The following is a 15113-nucleotide window of genomic DNA, read 5'->3' on the forward strand; positions in this document are numbered from 1 at the left end:
GTGTGGCAAGGTTGTTTTGGAGATGGAAGGGTCCAGAGGGGGGCTAGGAGGCACCCACGGAAGGCTGCAGGTGTGGCATTCGCAGTGTGGGGAATGGGAGAGATACCACCCGGGACGATCTCAAAATTCATCATTTCCCTGCCCCAGCCCTTCAAAGAGCTCTGCCTGGGAATGAAAACATGAACTTCTGCAAATGTGCAAGCTAATTCAGGCCTTCACTGCGAGGTCGCTGATGCCAGTTGTGGGAATCACAGTGGGACAGACATGGAGGGGTGTCTCTGGCTATGGGGGGTGACTCCCACTTGCAGACCCTGAAACACACAGAGACAATGGCTGGTGTGTTCTCATCAAGCACGCTGGAGGCTGCCCCACGGTCGCTATTTATTTTACAAGCAGCCACCCAGAGGGCGAGCTGCCCCCCTCCTCACCCTCTGCTTTCCTGGAGAAAGAGATCTGTAGCTGGTTTTGTTCTGCTCAGCTGGCCTTCGCCTCTCAAAATCTTCATTTTGAGAAGAAAACGAATGAATGTGACCTTGATGTGTACGAGACAAATGCTGAACTGCCAAAGGAGCTGGGGACAGATGGTGTAGCCCAGGTTGGGGCCCTCCCCACATCATGCACCTCGAGACTTTGTGTCCTGTTGACGTCCCATGAAAAGTTTCTCTGTGGGTGGCACTCTGTGCTGCCATGCAATTGGCCGGGAGGGCTCCATCGGCCAATATTATGTCATCACGGGTGTTGGCGGGCTCTCCTAAGGGACACTTGAGAAACTTTGATAGGAATATTTCTCTCTGGCAATGGCCCACCGTTTCCATGGTTTGACAATACTAACCAGATGTAGGCCAGCAAAGGAGAGGCCTGCCCCAGGGACAGAGGCCCACACACACTCGTGTCCAACCCCGGGCAAGTTAGATGGCCTCGCTAGGCCGCCGTTCTCCAGTCTTTGAGTGGAACAACCCTGTCTGTGAGCCCCACTTACCTTCCGGTGTTGTGAGAAAGAGTATTTACAGAACTTTGCAAAAGTTTGAGTTCTTTCTTTCTTTTTTAAGAAGATTTTATTTCTTTATCTCAGAGAGAGAGAGACAGAGACAGCGAGAGAGAGAGCACGAGTGGGGAGGAGAGGGAGAGGCAGGCTCTCTGCGGAGCAGGGAGCCTGATGCAGGGGCTCAATCCCAGGACCCCGGGATCATGACTTGAGCTGAAGGCAGATGCTTAACTAACTGAGTCGCCCAGGCACCCCCAAAGTTTGAGTTCTTAAGGTGAATAATAGTCAAGTCATTTGGAGTATATATTTCAGGAACTGATGAAATCATAAACAAATGTAACGATGTTGATTTCTCCGGGGTCTCATACACTCTCGTTTGCCATTCTTGGAGATCTACTCATTTAAGTAAACAGCTCTCTCTCCTGATACTAACAGAACATTTTTTTTAATGCTATTAAAACATTTTTTTAAAGATTTTTTAAAATTATTTATTTATCTAACAGAGATAGCCAGCGAGAGAGGGAACACAAGCAGGGGGAGTGGGAGAGGAAGAAGCAGGCTCACAGCAGAGGAGCCTGATGTGGGGCTCGATCCCATAACGCCAGGATCACGCTCTGAGCCGAAGGCAGGCGCTTAACTGCTGTGCCACCCAGGCGCCCCTTTAAAAGATTTTTTTTATTTATTTGACAGAGAGAGAGACAGCCAGCGAGAGAGGGAACACAAGCAGGGGGAGTGGGAGAGGAAGAAGCAGGCTCCCAGTGGAGGAGCCTGATGTGGGGCTCGATCCCAGGACTCCGGGATCACGCCCTGAGCCGAAGGCAGACGCTTAACGACTGAGCCACCCAGGCACCCCACTATTAAAACATTTTTATCACATGTCATGATAGTGCAGACCGCTGTGTGGGGAAAAATTGGACATGAAATAACTATCAGTTCATTCATTTCCATAATTTAATAGATCCAGGCCCTATACTGTTTTCTTAATGAAAGTGGGATCAAAACATACCTATTTTGTAATTTGCTTTTAACATATTTATTATTTAACGTATCATGTAATGTATCAGGAACGCATTTCAGGACAGAAGAGTCTTCTACAGCATCACCTCAGTTGCCCGGCTGGCTCAGTCAGTAGAGCGTGCAACTCTGGATTGTGAGTTCGAGGTTGTGAGTTCGAGCCCCACGTTGGGGGTAGAGATGACAGAAAATATAAAGATCTTTAAAAACCTTTAAATTGTTACATATTAGGGGTGCCTGGGTGGCTCAGTCGGTTAAATGCCAGACTCTTGATTTTGGCGCAGGTCATGATCTCAGGGTTGTGAGATCGAGCCCCGTGTCGGGCTCCACATTGGGAGTGGATCCTGCTTGAGAGTCTCTCTCTCTCTCTCTCTCTCTCTCTCTCTCTCTCACTCTGTTCCCCTCCCCTCCCGCTCATACACCATGTGCTCTCTCTCTCTCTCTCTTAGAAAAAATTGTTACATATTATTCTGTCTGGCTATTCTATTATTTATTTTAGCCATCTGCTGCTGTTAGACATTTATGTTGTTTCTGTCTTTTTACAGTCACTGACAACACTGCCACAGATGTTTTGGTTGCTAATTATCTGTGCTCATTCTTACTTCCTTATCACAAATTCCAAGAGGTGCAATGATGTAACATGTGGATGTTTCACCCGGGGTCAGATTTAGAGACAATGGCTTCAGCAGGGGTCCCAGTGCAGTTGCTTTTTGTGGTATTGGGTTTTAGTCCTACCCAGTTGTGCAGATTAAACGTGATCAAAGGGCACGTACCACGGGCCGGAGCTCAGTGGTTTCCACTGCTGTGGCAGGGTGGAGGGTATCACCTCGACCTTGCTGCACAACACAGCATGGTCATTAGTTCTCAACAGAACATTTTTAACTCCCTTTTTTTGAACAGGTAATAAACTCACATGGGTCAATGTTCTCAACGTGTGAAAGGGGATAGTCACCATTTTCTCCCCTGCCCCTGTCCTAGCGATCCAGAGTCCCTCGGCATAGGCAGGGTGACCAACTGCTCCTGCTTTGCCTGCGACTTTCTGGTTTAAGACTGAGAGTCCCTAGGGGCGCCTGGGTGGCACAGCGGTTAAGCGTCTGCCTTTGGCTCCGGGCGTGATCCCGGCATTACGGGATCGAGCCCCACATCGGGCTCCTCTGCTATGAGCCTGCTTCTTCCTCTTCCACTCCCCCTGCTTGTGTTTCCTCTCTCTCTGGCTGTCTCTATCTCTGTCAAATAAATAAATAACATCTTTAAAAAAAAAAAAGACTTAAAAAAAAAAAAAGACTGAGAGTCCCTAGCAAACTGGTTGGTCATCCTATGTCACAGGCAACCAACATTTTGAGTCTTTGTGTGTTCTTCTGGAGATAATATGGCAAGAGTGATCTTAGTATTTTATTTTATTTTAAAAAATATTTTATTTATTCATTTGAGAGCGAGAGCGAGAGCGGGGAGGGGCAGGGGGAGAGGGAGAGAGAATCCCAAGCAGACTCTGCACTGAGCGCAGAGCCTGACGAGGGCCTCAGTCCCACAACTGCAAGATCATGACCTGAGCTGAAACCGAGAGTCACTTAACTGACCAAGCCACCCAGGTGCCCCGCATTTGTATTTTAAAGATCATCACAGGTGACAAAATAAAGACCTTGGAAAAAACTATTGTATGACTTTGAGGGGAAGGGAGAACCCTTCATAACCTGGAGGCCCAAATCTTAATCGTCTCGCAGTTGTTTCTAGGCATTTCCATCTCTGGAATTGCTGTCCCTCTGGAAAAGAAATCTCCCTGTCAGGCTTGGGAAAGAGACTCACGTAAACATTCACAATCTGTGGCCCCATTTTCCATAGCTGCGGTTGACCCTAGACTCCATTATCCTTTTGTTTATGATTTATTTTTTTTTTTTTTTGTGAGTTAAAAAAAGCATGTGTGTACTCGGGGCTTGGCTTTTATAAATATGCTATTTGCCAAGTGATCTTTTAGATTTCCCTCTGTGAATGTAACTGATTTGGGAAAGCCCACATTCAGAGAAAGCATAACACTGCCCTTATCAAGTGTGAACTGAGAAAGACATCGGAAGGCCTTTTCCAGGCTAAAAATAGACCCAGAACTCAGTGTATTTTAGCTTTGGGACTTTCACAAACTGTCTGGCAAACCAGCACATGATTATTTTATGAATAAGGCACCAACGTTCCCTTTACATGTTCTAGCTTCAGGCTGTTTTACTTTCTGTGCAAAAAAAAAAAAAAAGATGAATTATTTATAAAAATAGGCACGAATATCATATGATAATACTGTCATTTCTAGTGGGGAGTAAAATGAGCTGCAGCTGTGCGCTGTCAGCTCCCCGGGAGAGTGGAGTGGGGAGCAAGTGGAGGATGGGGCTGCGTCCTTTGGAAGGGGTTGCCCAGATGGAGCCCCTTCTGCGGGAGGGTGGTCAAGTCTCCCCCGTCACGCATGCTCTCTCTCTCTCTCTCACCTTCCTTCCCTCTCTCCCTCTTTCTTCTGTCCCTTGTCCCCGCTTCCCTCCCTCTCTTCTTCCTTCCCTTCCTTCTGTCCTAACTTCCTTCCTTCTTCTTTGACTTCCTCCCGCCTTCCCTTTGTCACTCTGGCAAACTTCAGAAAGCAGAGTACAGAGCCCCTCTCTGAACTTGATCATGGGCAGAAGCTGTTTTATGTATACACGTCCTCTACCTGACTAAGCCTCAGTTTCCCCATCGGTGACAGGAGAGGATCATTGCAGTTCCTCCCTAGGCCTGTGCCGGGGATGAAATGAGACAACTGGTAAGTGCCTGACACCGAGGAAGCAGTAATGACAGTAGTAGCTGTTACCAAAGCCTACCCCCTGGGGACCACGCGGAGTGGGGCGTGCACGTGGCTGGGGAGGACAGGAGCAGCAGTTCACGTTAGCTGAACTTGGAGAGGTTGGGTCAGGCGAACAACTCTTTCTGGTTTGTCTGGGACAAGCAGGACTTTATTTTTATTTTCTAAAATTTTAATTAAATTTGTGTGTGTGTGTGTGTGAGAGAGAGAGAGAGAGAGAGTGGGGGGAGTGGCAGAGGGAGAGACAGAATCTTCAGCAGGCTTCATGCCTAGCACGGAGCCCAATCTCACAACCCTGAGATCATGACCTGAGCCGAAATCAAGGGTCAGAAGCTCAACTGATTGAGCCACCCAGGCGCCCCTAGCTTGACTTTAAAATGCGGAGTCCTGCCTGCTGGGAGCCCTCTCAGAGGCAAGTGCACGGGAGAGCTGCTCACCCTCCTGAGTTAGATTGGTTAGTGCCCACTTTTATTCTCCCTCCTTCTCCCCTGGGGACTGTGACAGTATGGGAGCTGCAGTATGCATGCGTCATCTATTCTCCTGGGGACCTTCCCTCCCGCTTTCGACGACACTAACTGACCTGCCATACAGAAGGGAAGGGGAGAGCCACCTTATGGCCACTTGGTGATGGGGTACTGTGACAGCATGGCTGTGAAGCCAGCCCCCCGCCCCCCAGCAGGGTTACTGCAAGTCTCCCCACCCACCGAAGGGGGAGGAAACTAGGCAAGGATGTCACAGGGGAGAAGTGTGATTCCTTTAATTACGTGGGTGACAGAAATGTGTATAAAAGAGCCCATTGTTGAATACGATTTGAACATGACATTTACTGGTATTCCAGGAGTACGTTGTATACCAGTGACTGAGGCCTGTGCAGAAGGCATTTTGAACAGGGTTCCAGAAGCTTCTCCCACTAAGCCAGCTTGCTCTTTTGCCCGCACTCGGATATTCACGGCACCAGGGAGGCTCACGGGACATTTCTAGGTGAATAGCAGGCAATCTGCAGAGAGTTTCAGCCTTGATTAGGAACGGGATCAGACAGTCATCGGACCCCTCAGGGCTTCACGCCCCAGGGAGACCACAGACCACAGAGGTGGAGGACTGAGAGAGACTGTGGGTGAGGCGAGTCTGGCACCCAGTGGGCGCTCAAAAAATATTAGTTTCCTGGGGCGCCTGGGTGGCGCAGTAGTTAAGCGTCTGCCTTCGGCTCAGGGCGTGATCCCAACGTTCTGGGATCGAGCCCCACATCAGGCTTCTCCACTAGGAGCCTGCTTCTTCCTCTCCCACTCCCCCTGCTTGTGTTCCCTCTCTCGCTGGCTGTCTCTCTCTGTCAAATTAATAAATAAAATCTTTAAAAAAAATATTAGTTTCCTGTCCAAACTTCTCTAGCTGTGATTGTCTAGTATGCTCGAAGCCTATTATCCTCTCTCCCTGACCCCTTTCTCTTAGGTCTGGAAACTTTATTCACTAGTGATTAGATTAGTGGCCAATAGGTCTCGTCTGCAAATCAGAATGGCTTTCATTAAGGCCAAAGGGCCACATGTCACATGTTTCCTCACTCCCTGCATTGCCAGCTCCTAACACAGCACACAAAAAAATCCATTGCTGTGGAAAGAAGGCTTCCAGATGACATGAGCTCTGCTGACAGAATAACGAGAAATAAAAGACTGGCCGAGACGGCGTGAGTGCTCCCCATGGCTTCTGGCCGAATTGGTTGGTCTTCCTCCAGTCCTGTGCAGTGCGTGCCCTTCGGGAAGATGGCTGGTCAGCTGCTTCTCCAACCAGGGGTAGAAATCTCTCCCCACGGCCTGCAGGGGACCCTCCCCAGGCCAGACCTTTCTCCCACTGCCCAGGCACACGGGCGCCTCTCAAGTCCCTAAATTGAGAAACTGAGCTGAGCCCCAGTTTCATCCTCTGTAAAATAGGGCAACCGATGCTTGTTTCCCCCTGGGGCTGGAAAGGGAGGTGCAGTTACACGTGTAAAGTGCAATGAACAGTGGCCATCATCTCGAACTTCTTTACCCTCCATAAGTCTTTCCTTAAAAATTATTTTCACGAAAGAGCGTTGGGGGTGTGAGGAACAGCTGGAAGGGACAGTGTCAGCCCTGAGGTTCCGAAGCCTGCTTTTCACATTTTCCTTCCACACGCTCTGAGATTTCATCTCTGGTCATCTGTGTAAGTATTTTCCCAAAGTCGTATTAAAAAGAAGGATTGTCATTCTCAGTTTTAGGCAACAAATGAGTTAAAATATATACTGTATATTTATATATAATAAACAATCTACGAATATGTAATGATATATTATTACATGTAAAAAGACAAAATTAATACACATTTATTTTGGAGACCAGAAAAGTTTGGTAAGGTGAGGAAGAAAATACAAATGCCCCATGAGCGCACACTTGGGGATAGTTACTGTTAGTATGTTGGTGTATTTTCCTTCCAATCTTTTTTCTCTGCTGTTCTTCCATGTGAAGTTAGCTGTCCTCAGCCAGAGGACGGAGACTGTCTTCCGAAGGGTTAGGTTACTAAGCCTGAGATCCGTTTCCTCTGGACTGACAGGAAATGGGTGAGACGTGTCCAAAGGTGGTTTCTGCTCTGAATTCAAAGGTGATATACACGCTTATTAACTAAGGTAACTAGTTTGGCTTCTCAGCTACTGCCCCTGGAGGTGCCCCCAGCTGGGAATCAGAAACTCTCCCCCTTGGCTATTGGTGGGCCTTGAAGGTTGGAAAAACAATTTACAGTTAAATATTTTCTAGCACGTCAATATTCCTTCTTCATTGCTGTGATATTAATAATTAACATTTCTTAGGTATCGTGCTAAGCATATTACAAATACTTTAGTCCTTGCAATACTCTCATGAGGTAGGTTTTCTTATTATCCCTATAGTGCAGACAGCAAACGGAGGCTTGGCAGTTTTAAGCAAGGTCACACAGCTAGTAGACAGTGTACTGCAATTAAATGACTTCTCTTGTGTTTGCTATGAATAGATAAGTGAGCATCGATATGCATGTATATATAACAATCTCTGTTATCTATCTACCTATCTATCCTTGTTTGATCTGAGTTCTTTTTTATTTTTTTAAGATTTTATTTATTTATTTTGAGAGAGAGAAAGCGCGTGTGTGCGAGAGAGCACAAGCAAGGAGGAGGGGCAGAGGGGGGCAGAGGGAGAAGCAGACTTCTCCCCCCCAGCAGGGAGCCTGACTCGGGGCTCGATCCCAGGACCCCGGGATCATGACCTGAGCCGAAGGCAGATGTTTAACCGACTGAGCCACCCAGGTGCCCCTGATTGAGTTATTTCTGAAGAATATTCATCTGTCTCAAGGGAGCGTTTGTCACTTTTGGCTAGCCTGCATCCAGAAGTCCTTATTTTGGTGGGCTTATTTGGTGGGCTATATTTGGTGGGTTGTGAGTCTTGGTGGGAGAGGACCCCACCTCGTAGGTGGAAGCTGAAGGCGGTGGGCTATGCCCTCTCCAGCTCCGGGAACAGCTAGGACAGTGATGTGCGGCTTAGGTAAATCGCTCAGAGGCTCCAGCCTGGGACTTGGAACAGCCAAGCAAGTGATGCAATTCAAGGGCAGTTTAGAGGTCACATTTCCTGCGGTGGTAACAGCAGTGGCATCTACGGTCCAGGGACTAAGAAGACAGCAGTTGCGGTGGAGGCCGCAGAACATCTGGGCAGTGGCGCTGCTGAGCGGCTTGCTACCTGGATCCTTCCCGGGGTCTGACTTTGACTTTCACGCTGGGCGCCCAGCTAGACTCACTTCTCTGTTTCCTGCCCGTTGGAATGAGAGTTGCAGCCTATCCAGCATCTCCTTCTTCCCTCGCTCCTCTCTTAAGAAACTTCCTTCTTTAATTTTTCTCGGGGGCGTCCCCCGACCTCAGCTCCAAGGGGCAGCTCTGGCCCAGTCAGTGCACGGCATTCCCCTGATGGGCACTAACTCACGATGGGCCAGTCACACCGAGGGGAGGGTTTATATGGCCTGGGTGGGAGAAGGTTTTCTCTTTCTTCTTTCTTCTCTGCTGTATGTGGACAAGCGGACACGCCGCCTTGATTGCCACTGTAGCGATCTTGTGACCAGGAGACCACCTTCCAAGGGTTGAAGCCAAAGCTGTGGGCCACAGAGCAGGTGGGATGGAAAGGTCCAGGGTCCTTGACGTCGTGGAGCTGCTGAATCAGCGAGGCCTGGAGCATCTCCACCTGGGACTTCCTGTATGTGAGACAAGACATTTCCTTTTGGTTTAAATCCCTTCAGACTGAGTTTTCTGTTGCCCATAGCGGAAAGTATCCTAACCGATTTGCTGCTGCTTTTTTTTTTTTTCCCCCGCAGACGTGATTCTCTAAACTCAGGCTTTCTTTCTTTCTTTTTTTTTTTTTCAAAGATTTTATTTATTTTTTCGACAGAGAGAGAGACAGCCAGCGAGAGAGGGAACACAGGCAGGGGGAGTGGGAGAGGAAGAAGCAGGCTCATAGTGGAAGAGCCTGATGTGGGGCTCGATCCCATAACGCCGGGATCACGCCCTGAGCCAAAGGCAGACGCTCAACCGCTGTGCCACCCAGGCGCCCCTAAGCTCAGCCTTTCTTAAACAACTTTTTAGTCTCAGAATGTTTTGGTTTCTTCTTGATTTCCAGTGTTAATAAAATTGACGGCCCTCAAAGAGCTTTTGTTATGTGGGTTGTACTTATTGATGTTTACTGCATTAGAAGTAAAAAAATTGTTTTAAATTCATTTTATGTTAAGTAATCTCTACTCCCCAATGTGGGGCTCAAACTCATGGCCCTGAGATCAAGAGTCATCTGCTCTACCGACTGAGCCAGCCAGGTGCTGCATTAGAACTTTAAAATGGGGGAAAACTGGGGCGTCTGGGTGGCTTAGTCAGTTAAGCGTCCGACTCTTGGTTTTGGCTCAGGTCATGATCTCAGGGTCATGAGATCGGGCCCTGCGCTGGGCTCTGGGCTCATCAGGGACTCAGCTTGAAATTTTCTCTGTCTCCCTCTGCCCCTCCCCCCTAAAATAAATAAATCAATCTTTAAAAAAATAAAATGGAGAAAACTTAAAAATACTTATTGATTCATTTAAAAACAAAATTACAAATATATTAACGTGTTAACACCAGTAACATTGTTATGAAAAATAACTATGTTTTCTCAAAAAAATAGAAGAGTGGCATTATTTCACTTTTTATTTGCAAAACTCTTTAATGTCTGGCTTAATAGTAGATAGCTGGGTTTTCATAACTGCTTTTGCTTTCTATCTGTTGCAATTTGTTGTTTTGATTGGACATTCTTCTTTGATACTACACCACAACTTGGAATTAGTAGTTTCTTTTTTTGAGAGAGAGAGAGAGCAAGTAAGCAGGAGCAGGGGGAAGGAGCAGAGGGAGAGGGAGAGAGAGAATCTTAAGCAGGCTCTATGTTGAGCGTGGAGCCCAATGTGGGGCTGATCTCATGACCCCGAGATCATGACCTGCACCCAAATTGAGTCAATCGTTAACCGACGGAGTCACCCAGGCAACCCACAACTAGTAGCTTCTTAAAGATCAGTTGCAATGTGAAATCTAAAACCATGACAATGAACTTCTGCACTTTGTGTCATCCAGATCCATTTGTTTACCTTGTCCTTTGAATGGATCTGAAACCCCCACACGATTTTGTAGCATTGCACATTGGCCATTTAAAATTGGTGTGTTGATTTATACAGATCTTCTGAAGTGTGATCTATTTCATTATATAATATCTAAATCAGAAAGCTAATCAGAAAAGCCTTGAAGGATTGGGAAGCAGCCTAGCTCACTGCAGAAAGCATCCTAATTGACAAGTCTTCCAGGAATTCAGATTTTCACTGGAAGGTTTGAATTTTCTCATTGGCTACGATACTGTCAGTTGTCATCCTTGAAATGACAGGCTCGTCTTGTTCCTTTTTGAGAAAATGCCTGCCCCAGAATCAGATCTGAAGTTTGTCAAGCCCTCTTTTGTTTGAAAATGGTATTCTGTGAAAAAAAAGTGGCTTCTTCAGTTTGCAACTCCAAGAATTGCATGTGTGCTTTTTCTTAAGACAATTATCATGCTTCAGTGTGCAGAAGTGATTTATTCATACTTCCCATTTCACCACATGTAATATTAAAATGTTCTGTCCTCGAGGGTCAAAATTTAATAATTTCATGGCTGTATCAAGGGTATTCTAAAGTAAAACTGGCTCTTTGTTTTAGCTGCTGTGCAGGTTGTAAAGAATACAATGAGTATAGTTTGTCATGATACGTGTTAAGACACCATTAGTTTTCTTTCAAGTTTTTATTTTTAGTTAGTTGACACACAGTGTGAAAGGAGTGTCAGGTGTACAATATAGTGATTCAGCACTTCCATAACCCCCCCCCNNCAGTGCTCATCACAAGTGCCCTCCTTAATCCCCACCCCCTATTTCACCCCCTCCCACTCCCCTCCCCTTTAGTCACCATCAGTTTGTTCTCTATAATTAAGAGTCTGTTTCTTGAATTGTCTCTCTCTCTCCTTTTCTTCCCTTTGCTCATTTGTTTTGTTTCTTAAGTTCCACACATGAGTGAAATCATACGGTGTTTGTCTTTCTTGCCTGACTTTGCTTAGCATAATACACCCTAGCTCCATCCATGTCCTTGAAAATGGCAAGATTTCATTCTTTTTTATGGCTGAATAATATTCCATTGTACATATATACCACATCTTCTTCTTTTTTTCTTTCTATTTATCTTGTTTATTTCTATCACACTTTTAAAGTTAACCTTTCAACAACCCCTCGTTGTTTTTCTTCTGTTCCTATTTTAGATTCTTTTCATCCTAACTTTATAACAAACTTAGTTATTTTATTCTAATACATACCCAACCTTGAATAAATATGTTTTTTCATTCTTTTTTTTTAGTTTTCTTTTTAATTTAAATTCAATTAATTAACATATAATGTATTATTTGTTTCAGGGGTACAGGTCTGTGACTCATCAGTCTTCTGTAATACCCGGTGCTCATTACAACACATCCCTTCCCCAATGTCCATGACCAAGTTACCCGATCCCCTCAACCCCCTCCTCTCCAGCAACCCTCAGTTTGTTTCCTAAGATTAAGAATCTCTTATGGTTTGTCTCCTTCTCTGGTTTCATCTTGTTTCATTTTTTCCTCTCTTCCCCTATGATCCTCTGCCTTGTTTCTTAAATTCCGCATATCAGTGAGATCATATGATAATTGTCATTCTCTGATTGACTCATTTCACTTAGCATAATATCCTCTAGTTCCATCCACGTCATTGCAAATGGCAATATTTCACTTTTTGATGGCTGCATAATATTCCATTGTATATATATATATACACCATATCTTCTTTATCCATTCATCTGTCGATGGACACTTGGGCTGCTTCCATATCTTGCCTATTATAGATAATGCTGCCATAAACATCGGGGTGCATGTATCCCTTTGAATTAGTATTTCTTTATTCTTTGGGTTAATACCCAATAGTGTGACTGCTGGATTGTAAGGTAGTTCTATTTTTAACTTTTTGAGGAACTTCCATACTGTTTTCCACAGTGGCTGCACAGGGGCAGAGGGAGAGAGAGAGAGAGAGAGAGAGAGAAGCAGACTCCCCATTGAGCATGAACCGAGCTGAAGGCAGATGCTCAACCGACTGAGCCACCCAGGTGCCCCCGCAGACCACACTTTTAGAACTTCTGCTGTAGCTTATAGTTGATTCCAGAAGCAACCCAACATGATTCCAATAAACTCCCTTTTTCTAAAATCAGCCAGAGCTGGTATCTGTTAATGTCACCAGTGTTTGCTGTTAAACATGTCAGTGTTTATGGATGGTTGAATCTAAATGTGTTAAGGAACTCTAATTTAGGGCAATTTATAAATAAGTCCTTCATTATGAGGATTTTCCTAGCAAATAATGAGGAAGAATGAAAGATTCTGTAGTTGCCCTTTACTAAAACAATCTAACATTTGTGCTTTTTACATTCTTGGTGTTAAGTCAATGTTAAATAATCAAAGAAGTCTACATAGGTCCAGGAATTGTGGCAAAAGAAAGATAAGGCTACTAATATTCTCTCCTTTCTTATGAGTGCTTCAGATGATCTTACTGAGCTAAGTATTATTGCTCTTATTTTAGACATTGAAAAGAACTGGAATTTGATGGTTAAGTACCTTGGCCAAGGCCACTCAGTGGTCAGACCTCTCATTCCGGCTGAGAGACTCCAAAGCCCAGGACCTCTTTGCTCTACTACACAGGAATTTCTGATAAGGACACAAATATGAGCCTGTGACGTCTGAGGTTTATGCCTTTGAAGGCAGTGTTGCAAAGTCATGGGCGTCAGAGATAGTTCTTTAAGGAACTTCTTTTATAAGTTCTATTGTGGTGATATGATAATGCTGGCTTTCTACCAAAACAGCATTTCTGACATACCACAAAGTGGCATTTTAGAGTCGGAAGAGACTGTCCAAATTTATCACCCCTGGGGCATGCCAGAATACTCAACACGCATATCACCCTTCCCTGGGTGATAACTTGATTATTGTTCATCCCACTAAATCGAAGTGAATCACACAGTGGCAGGCATCTTCCTGGACGGCCTGAATAATCTCTGCTTCCTGATATTCACACCCTTGTGTAATCCCTTCCTCCCGCGTGTAACTCGCCTCTAACCAATAGACTAGAGCAAAGGTGTTGGGATGTCACTTCTATGTAAGTTTCATAAGATAGTGACTTCTGCCCTGCTAGCAGACTCTGTCAGCTTCCACCCTTGTCCATTTTAATGAAGCAAGCTGCCGTATTGGAAAGGCCCATGTGGTGGGAACTGAGGGCAGCCTCTGGCCATCAGTCAGCGTGGGACTGAGGCTGTCAGTCCAAATGCCTGTGAAGAGTTGAATCTGGCCAACAACCATTGATTGAGCTTGGAAGCAGGTCCTTCCCCAGCTGAACCTTCAGATAAGACCCCAGCACCTGCCAACACCCAAGTACTGTGTGAGAGATCCTAAAACAGCAGACTCAGCTAAGCTATGCCCCGATTCCTGACCCACACCAACTGTGAGATAATATATGTGTGCTGTTTTAAGCCTCAAAGTTTTGGGGTAATTTGTTAGGCAGCAACAGCTAACTGATACATGGTAGTATCTTTATTTATCTGTCTCTTTCTCTAGCAGGGTCAGGAGAGAGCTGTTTAAGGTCAGTGAGTTCTTGTAATGTGTCTTTACCTGTTCAGCCACCACTGGAGAGTTTCTTGCCAGGATCTTCTAGGTGAAAGGTGAAAGGTGAAAGGTTCTCAGTGTAGTTCCTGATGCTCCAGGAAAGCCCTCTGTGCTCTCCATCAGTTCCCACCTTTGGGCCTCCCACTGGAACCCTCCACAATTGTTCTCCACCTAAGCATCCTTTAGTTTATAAACCAGAGGCAGCAAGGCAATTACTTCTGCAGTCTAAAACTTCAGCCTGGGAGGGAGATTTTTTTTTTGGAAGATTTTTATTTATTTATTTGACAGAGAGACTGAGAGAGGGAACACAAGCAAGGGGAGTGTGAGAGGGAGAAGCAGGCCTCCCGCCCAGCAGGGAGCCTGATGCCCCCCCCCCCCCCCCCCCCCCCAGCAAAAGGCAGCAGCTTAAGGCTGAGCCACCCAGGCGCCCCAGGGGGGGAGATTATTAATCCTGCCAACCACTCCTTCCACAGCAAAGGTATGAATGCAGACATGCACTTTCCAATCCAGTCCATAAGCAGAGGTGCAAAATGTCTGGAAATTGACCTCATGAGATAAGAAACTCCTTGGAGAGAAAGAGGGAAATTGGGGAGATGCTAAAATATAACGCAATGCATAGGCATGGGGCAACCGCTTCACTCTGGAGTCTTGTTTCCTCATCTCTAAAATGGGGGTTTCCCTCCAGATCCCATAGACTTTGGTTCTTAGTCTGACACAGTCTGGGTTTGCTGTGAGCGGCCTCCCTGGGTCCTAAAGCAAGGATTAAATGAGAATGAAGAAATACCTGTCTCCTAAAGGGGTTTTAGGATTAAATGAAATTAAAACGTAAACTCCGAAGCACAGAGCTTGCACAATAGTGAGCCTGACCGTGATTGCTTCCATGCAGGGCTTCCAGGCCCCGGTGTGGGGAGGGGGCTGGGGCAGCCGGGGAGCAGGGCACAGCCCGCACCCGGGTCCGGTGGCCTGCCCCGCCCACGTGGGGCCGCGGCCCGTCGAATGACTCGGTGCAACGTGTTGGTGGCAGCGGCGGCGGCTGCGGCTGCGGCTCGGGCTCTTCCGGGCGCCGCAGCTTCCTGCCGAGCACCGCGCAGCC

This window comes from Ursus maritimus, unplaced genomic scaffold, assembly GCF_017311325.1.
Source record: "Ursus maritimus isolate PB19 unplaced genomic scaffold, ASM1731132v1 scaffold_27, whole genome shotgun sequence".
Lineage (NCBI taxonomy): Eukaryota > Metazoa > Chordata > Mammalia > Carnivora > Ursidae > Ursus > Ursus maritimus.